Source organism: Schistocerca nitens, chromosome 7, assembly GCF_023898315.1.
Source record: "Schistocerca nitens isolate TAMUIC-IGC-003100 chromosome 7, iqSchNite1.1, whole genome shotgun sequence".
NCBI lineage: Eukaryota > Metazoa > Arthropoda > Insecta > Orthoptera > Acrididae > Schistocerca > Schistocerca nitens.
The window spans coordinates 430,662,716-430,670,638 of record NC_064620.1 but is presented as its reverse complement, the minus strand read 5'-3'; the positions used below and the strand labels follow the sequence as shown (position 1 = coordinate 430,670,638).

Below are 7,923 nucleotides of genomic sequence, written 5' to 3'. Positions count from 1 at the left end.
GCCATGTCAGCGGCCTTGGGTACCCCAGAGCCAGAATGCGGTTCCCAAAGTGCTCCTCCAAGACATCACTCTCCAGCTTCGATGATGGCGAGCTCTCTCTTGCACGAACCACATCTTATCGAAATCAGGGTCACTTTGGAGAAAGGTGATGAGATCATCTTCCAAAACTTCCTTTACCGTTCGGTAGTCACTGTGTCATTAAGGGATATCGCACCGTTTTTTCTGCTGTTGGACATTGTATACCACACAGTCACCTGTTGAAGGTGAAGAGACATCTCGATCGCGAAATGCCGATTCTCAGTTCCCAAAGTGAGCCAAGTTTCCTTACTGATGAACCCATCCAAATGAAAGTGAGCTTTGTCGCTAAACCAAATCGTACAGCGCATACTAATTCCCATCATGTGCCGTGGCCAACCGTGCAGTTTGAACAGTTCAGAATTTATCACTATTTTATTGCATGTAGTTCAATAATTGTCACCCTGTACTTAAAAACCTCGCTGCTATAAAATTCTGTGGATGGCTTATCGAGAAATAAAATTATGCAAACTCCGTTATGGATTACCTTCGGCGATTTAAAATATCGGTGACTGCAGTCAAACAAAGATGATTAAAGTTTCCTGACATTTCAGCAGGAGAGGAATATCTGAATCTGAATAATTTAATCTTCTTACTAGAGAAGGTTATTTGTCTAGATCGAAAAATATATACAGTATGTATACAACTAGTTTCGGCAAGTTAAATTCCCGTCTTCAGATCACTTCTATACATACACTTTTATGCCGCTCTCGGTAGTGGACGGCCATTTAGTCATGGGTATATCTGGCGACAACTCGTTGAGGAAGACGCAACAGTGTAACGTTATACGTTACACAACCATTATGCAACCGCGAATCAATCAAATACATTTGGCCTACAGGATATTGCCTGCTGTGTCCGTGTTGACGGCTGACTGCACACTATGCTAATCATTGTACAAGTGCTGGGGGCACTTTGGAACTCAGTACTGATTCCTTCCGCAGGTTTCGTGTGAATTCTTACAACTACCATTCCTGACTATTATGTCTCTCTACGCACTCGTTACCCTTTACATCCTTCTTCCCAACCCGTTCTCCTTCATTTCGTAGTGATCTTAGCTAGTATATACTCCTTAAATTTCCCTCCTCCATAACTTGCTATACGTAAGAAAATATCTATTTTGTACACCTACAGATTCTTTTTACATTTTCTGCTATTATTATTATTATATCAGAATTGTTCTACAGACACTCAAATCATTTTATTACTCGTTGTTAAATTAAAATTATTGTTATTTCTTAATCAGCTATGATGTAAAAATAGATATTGTATGTGTGTCACCCAACTACGATATAAGAGATGGCCTCAAGGACCTAATTCTATCAGGTAAATAAGTAAATAAAAATAAACAAAAAGTAACGCTCAATGGTCCCGTTTGTCATTATATGAGATTTTTCTGTCATGTTTGAGTTGTGGATTATTCTTCGAATTTGCACATCACGATCTCATCGCCAACAGTCGACTTGTGCAGCTTTAGGTTAGAAGCGTCCTTGATGAATTTTGTTATTCGGGTGACATCCAGTGACTAGTCCACGTACGAAGTCACTGGGTATTCCTGACAGACCAATTCTGCTGTTACTTCTTCTGTACCGACACCACAATACTCCCCGTCACTTGTGGCATTTAATGGTCCATTTCGCACTATTTAGGGATGCAGAATAATTTTGATCAGATAGTATAACGTAAGGGTGGCAAAGGCCTTGCCGCAGTGGATACACCGGTTCCCGTGAGATCACCAAAGTTAAGCGCTGTCGGGCGTGGTCGGCACTTGGATGGGTGACCACCCAGGCCGCCATGCGCTGTTGCCATTTTTCGGGCTGCACTCAGCCTCGTGATGCCCATCATAACGACCGGGAGAGCGGTGTGCTGACCCCACGCGCCTCCTATCCGCATCCTCCACTGAGGATGACACAGCGGTCGGACGGTCCCGGCAGGCCACTCGTGGCCTGAAGACGGAGTATAACTTAGGGAAATTCCAACGTTTTCTAAATCACAACTACGACTTAGCAAGTTAACGAATGGAGCATTTTCCTTGCAGGTCGTGTTTTCCCTATTTTCATTAACGATTGAATTCATTTATGGCATTCACGTACATAACGCTTGCTGTGGAGCGTTATTTATTTTCCCTTGAAACTTCAGTTGATAACTCAGTCTCGAGGAAGAGACGGCGGTAGGAGACCGCCCTAAAATGTAGCAGGACTACCCGGCGTTTAGCAGCCGAGACAGTGCTAAAAGCGGCTCCTCTGCCCACAACCGTAATTAGAGCTAAATAATCGCTGTTGCATTGCCAGAAGGCTGGGCGTGGCTAAGCCCCACAAATCTGGCCCGCCGGCGCGTCACGCGAACACAGTCCTCAGTGGCGAGGGCGGGGCCTTCAGTTATGCCGCCGAGCACCAAAGTGGTAGACGTTCTGACTGCAGCGACCGATTTAGCGATTAGGGTGGGTGTGAATCATTCGTGTTTCTAAAAAAACTGCAGTTGGTCAGCTGACGTTGCCGTGCGAAGAAGCCAGTCCCAGAATCGTTTACATACTTCTGACTCTATGGTGCTGGGTTGACTGTATAGTGTCTTGTGGAAGAAATCCTTGATGGAATATCCTTTCGTATCAAAAACGAATCTTACAGTGTCTTCACGTCGATGCCCACCTGTTTTGCTTTCTTCCGTGTTGGTATGCAAACAGTCTAACGCGTGCACAATTTTGAATTGGTTACCAGCTCGTATCGTGGCCTGCAAAAAATTTTGATAAAAGCTTCTTACCACGTCTACAAAGTTACCAGCACGTATCGTGACGTTTCATAAAATCTTGTTTGCGTCCGTAATTCTGAGATCACCAACCATGTCAGATGGTGTCCACAGAGACGAACACTCCATTGCAAATGATGAGAACTGTTGATGGTTAATCAGTTGTTTTAAAATATTGACTTGTAGAAGTACCTGGTGGAAGAACTGACAACCCTTCGCCTACAAGAAAGGGTACGATAGCATTGTTGGCAGACAATATTGAGAACAACGGAGAGGCAATTTGATGTTTGTTTGGTTAGGTATAGGTAAAGAAGAAAACGGTAAAGTATGAACTGCGGATCACAACCGCGAATAGAGACATATATATCACTTAAAGTTTTCTGTTTATCGACACAGGAGGATCATTCCGAAACAAAATATTTCTACATAAATATCACTGAAAAGAATCATTCAGAAAGTAATACGTCAATATCCACATGACTACTCTGCAATTGACACATCAGTGCATGGCAGAGGATTCTTCGATTTCTCTACCGTTCCACTCCCTAACGGCACTTGGAAAAGACGAACACAGCGGCAATAAAATATTTTTACAGTCACTGCAGAAAGTTTGTCATCAACATTCCTTGAAAAGATCTCGCCGTAACGAAAAACACCCTTGTTTCAATGACTGCCATCCTAACTTTCTTATCATAACCGTGGCACTCCCCTATTTCGTGATAATACTACAAAATCTGCCCTTCATTCGACTTCTTCAATGCCCTCCATAAATGCTATCTGGTAAGGATCCCATACTGTAGCAGAGGACGAACAAGCGTTAGTGCAGCCAGTCTCTTTGGTAGACTTCTTGCACTTTCTAAGCGTCCTGACAATATAACGTCGTTTTTTTTCTCCCTCTCTTTTTTCCTCACATTATTTGTGTCATCGTCCCAATTTAAGCTGTTCTGAACTGTAATCATTTGCCTCGTAAACGAAACTTAACGAACTTCCTCTTGTACTCATGTCGATGACCTCACTCTTTTCGTTAGTGAGAGACAGTTGCCACTTTTCACACCATACAGATATCTTGTCTGAATCATTTTGCAATTGGTTTTGATCTTCTGCTGACTTTAATAGACGGTAAATAATAACATCATCAGTGAACAGTCTAAGAAGGATGCTCAGATTGTCTCCTAAATGGTTTAAGCGGAATGGGAAGAGCAGGGTATCACTTCTGTTTTACTCGAAGATTTTCTGTTGTTTACTACTACCGTAATTTTTCTGACACGAAACCGCGAATATGGGGTACAACTGAAGAGATACTCCACAGCCACGCAATTTTACTAGAAGTCTCTTCTGAAATACTGTGTCAGAAGCCTTCTGGAAGTCTGGAAATATGGAATAAATTTGAGATCCATTGTCGACAGCATTCATACTTCTCACATTTCCCATTTATTTAAATGGAAACGGCGGTAGACGCAAAAAGCGCATTACCACAGGTAAATATCGAATGATTTCAGCGACATACTTTAATTCATCCTACATATTCACCACCATTAGTTAAGCACTATTGTCAATGATGAACAAAAGCCTACATACCATGTTCGTAAAAACGGGAATCAGTTGAGGCTAGTGTTACAGTTTTGACGCCAACATCTGTCTCTGGGAATTGCTGGCAGCATAGTCATACTCTCATAGGCTCAAAGAGATGTAAATCTGGAGCTTCTAACTTAGGTCTGTACGATGGACGCGTTAGAAGAGTCCCCACAAATCTGGCAATGAGATACACGTGGAGTAACTGTTCTTGTGTTGCAGTCGGAAGTTGTCCGTTTCTAGACTGACTAGAAAATTCGCATTTTCAGCCTCGTCAGTGTTGTCTTTCAGCTTTGACAGCTGTTTTAGGCTCTGAGGCACCTATAAGAACTTCCTGTTCCAGAAGGGTTCGCACACCAGTTTGCTTGTAGATGGGCTATATTGTAATTTGTTAGAGAATTCGTATGTCGCCATTCGCTGGGCTGTATTTTGAATTCTGGCTCATAGAGAATTGTCACATTTGTATGATATCTGTTAAATCGGGTGTGACTTCATTATAAGTGACTTAACAAATAGCTGAGGACATTAAACACCCACTTGACATTTTTCTGACTAAAGAAACCATCTATGCAACGTGAATAAAGCCCAAAGAAGATGATATTATTATGCGGACTGTCCTTAGGAATGATTTACCAGAGAGACCATACTTAACACATCGGAATTTCTTTTCGCATTTGAAATGGTATACTATTGATTGAGACCTAGTAATGTAAGGCTGTCGAGGAACATAATATGCAGACTACGAAGCAGCTGATCCCCAGAAACTATCGAGGCTAACTTACCTTCTACTATTTGAAAATAATATACTAACGCAAAGAAATGCTTTCTTAACTGCTCGGAGCAGAAGCGGCACCAATTGAACTCTCGGTTGAATTAAAGCACGAGAAAATTTCTGTAACAAGCCATTAGTACGAGCCTCACAGTTGTTCAATACTACCACCTTGAAAAATCATATTCTACTTACATTAAAGCGATGAAAGGAACGAAATAGTAATCAAAATTTTGTTTTTACTTCAGGAATATTATTTGATTCCGAAAAGCACAAGGACTCTACAACAACCAGAGTTATGTTACACTATTTCTTTGTTGGCCTCTGCACAGCCATACAAAAATATACACCCTCACGTAAATTAGAAAAAAATATAAAATACCAAACATTTTGGTGAATGAGATATCGGCTTGGTAAAGCCGATTATGAATCAAATAAAACGCAACTAAAACGCTTTCTGGGCCACATCGATCGATTGTTACTCTGCTACTCATTCGCTAACGTTGGCTAAGCAACCACAATGATCCCAAATAGCTCGCCAGGCCTTAAAATAAAGAAACACGTCACCTAGTGTTGCGGAATCTGCGCATAGAGAGGAACCATTTATGCTTGTTATAATCAGTTTTTCAATACAAGCTCATTGTTGCTTTCATGCACGTCTGCCTCTCACTCAATATTTGAGAGATTAGTAATTTTTCCTACACTCAGTACTAGAATACGAGAGCGTGATGAAAAGAAATGCCAATTTTTTATGTGTAAACTCATCAGGCTTTTTAAATAAAACAAATGTTGTTAGCATTCTACAAATTTATTTTTCACGTTTACATATTTGCAGCCCACTGGCGCTAAACAACTTCGAACTGTAGCGTGTAACATGGCGGTGTGTAACGTAACTATGTCGGTGCATGAGAAACAGCGTGTTGCAATCGAGTTTATAATTAGAAGAGTTCTTCCGCACAAGGAGCACGCACTTTTTCAGCTTGAAAAAGCTACATCACAGATGAACACTGCACTCCGACCCCTTGGGTTCATCGTCATTGATCATCCTCAATTCAGTCGTCATTTGTTGCCAATACCTCAAGAAAACCGGCGAGGACTTCCCTTGATGATGAAGCGGTGTAGCAGAGGTGTGGTTGTGGCTCCTTCAACAAACTCAAACACTCTACAGTAACGGTATCAACAAAGTGGCTCGTCTATGGGAGAAAAGTGTTCGTCGGTAGGGTGGCTATGATGAGAAATAAATGTGTATACGTGGAGATGAACTTCAAGGGAATATTATAGAAATGGAATAGGACGTAAATGAAGATGAGATGGGAAATACGGCTGCACAATTATAACACGAATTCTTCACAGATGAATGGAAAAACTGATGGAAGTCGACCTCAGTGAAGATCATTTTGGATTCTGGAGAAATATAGGAACACGAAAGGCAGTACTGACCCTACGACTTACCGTAGCAGACAGGTCAAAGTAACGCAAAGCTACGTTTATAGTATTTTCAGACTTAGAGAAAGCTTTTGAAAGTGTTGATTGGAATACTCTCAGAAATTATGAAGTTAGCAAGAAAAAGATACAGGGAGCGAAAGGCTATTTACAACTGGTACAACTGGCCGACAACATTGCAATTCTGTCAGAGACAGCAAACGACTTGGAAGAGCAGTTAAAAGGAATGGACAGTGTCTTGAAACGAAGACATAAGATGAACATCAACAAAAGCAAAACAAGGGTAATGGAATATACGCCAATTAAATCAAATGATGCGAGGGAGTTAGATTAGAAAACGAGGTACTTACAGTACTATATGAAATTTGCTTTTGGAAAATAACTGATGACAGCCGAGGTAAAGAAGATGTAAGATGTAGACTAGCCATGGGAAGGAACGAATTTTTGAAGGCGAGAAGTATGTCAACATTGAATGCATAATTAATTGTTGTGAAGTCTTTTCTGAAAGTGTTTGTAGGAAGTGTTGCCACAAATGGAAATGAAACATGGATGATAAAAAAGTTAGACAAAAAGAAAATGGAAAATTTTGAAATGTGTTGCTATAAAAGAATTCTGAAGATTAGATGGTTAGGTCACGTAACTAATGAGAAGGTACAGATCAGAATTGCGGATAAAAGAAATATGTGACACAACGTGACTAGAAAAAGGGATCGATTGATAGGACACATTCGTAGATGTCAAGGGGTCATCAATTTAATACTGGAGGGAAGGGTGGGGAGTAAAAATCGTAAAGGGAAAGCAAGATAATGAATATGGTATGCAAATGCAGATGGGTGTAAGTTGCAACAGTTACTCGGAGATGAAGAGCTTGCACAGAATAAGGTAGCCTGGAGAGCCGCGACTTCGGACACAACATCACAGAAACAACTGAATGAAGGAATGAAACGTAGAATGTTTGCGTCGTTCGTTTTATTTGAAAAGCTTTAAGAGTTTTATTTTTTTTTAAACTTTAAGGTTTATCTTATAAAAAATTCGGAGACATTACTTTTCAACACGCCCTAGTGGAACAGGAATGGAGACCGATAGTACCGGAAAAATGTACCCTCCGCCATATACTGTACATTGGCTTGCCAAATATTTATGTAGACGTAGATGTATATGTGGATACCGGGTGTAGATTAAGAATCAACTCCAACACTGTGGCAAGCAGCGAGTGTTAACTTTGTTTCTCCACGGTCTGTGGACATAATTAGCGAAAACAAAGCAATGTAGTGAAACAGAGACCCAGAAAGGTGGCGTGTGTGTGTCTGCTCTCTGTGTGG

The 7,923-nt window shown here is 41.0% G+C and overlaps 1 pseudogene; it reads left to right on the top strand.

The window, feature by feature from the left end:
- Positions 1-1,765: 1,765 nt before the first annotated feature.
- LOC126197146 (5S ribosomal RNA) lies at positions 1,766-1,883 on the top strand (annotated as a pseudogene).
- The last annotated feature ends 6,040 nt before the right edge of the window (positions 1,884-7,923 follow it).